Source organism: Penaeus monodon, chromosome 31, assembly GCF_015228065.2.
Source record: "Penaeus monodon isolate SGIC_2016 chromosome 31, NSTDA_Pmon_1, whole genome shotgun sequence".
Lineage (NCBI taxonomy): Eukaryota > Metazoa > Arthropoda > Malacostraca > Decapoda > Penaeidae > Penaeus > Penaeus monodon.
The window spans coordinates 18,216,335-18,216,623 of NC_051416.1; the positions used below are offsets into that span (position 1 = coordinate 18,216,335).

Consider the following 289-nt stretch of genomic DNA (forward strand, 5'->3'; position numbering starts at 1 on the left):
CTACCTGACCTCCCTTATTTACCTCATACCTTGAATTTCTTAAAATTTATTACTAGTATCATTGTAGAAAACTACAAAATAATAATGATAAATGTTAGTAATGACAAGAATGATAGTAATAAAAATAAAACATTTTTCTTTCTTAAGTCACAGAATAAAGCAAACGGATGCGATTAGATAGGCCAACTATATGACTCATTTGTAATTTACCCTTTGGATCAGGAGGACTTGACCTTCACATCATAAAAAAACTGGCCGAGTGGTGTGCACCATGGAAAAAATTGATCAA

At 31.5% G+C, this 289-nt stretch overlaps 1 protein-coding gene across 1 annotated transcript in view; it reads right to left on the reverse strand.

Moving 5' to 3' along the window:
* Window positions 1-289, reverse strand: part of LOC119593056 — a gene marked incomplete in the record, with an annotated part of 61,427 nt that overhangs the window by 17,105 nt on the left and 44,033 nt on the right.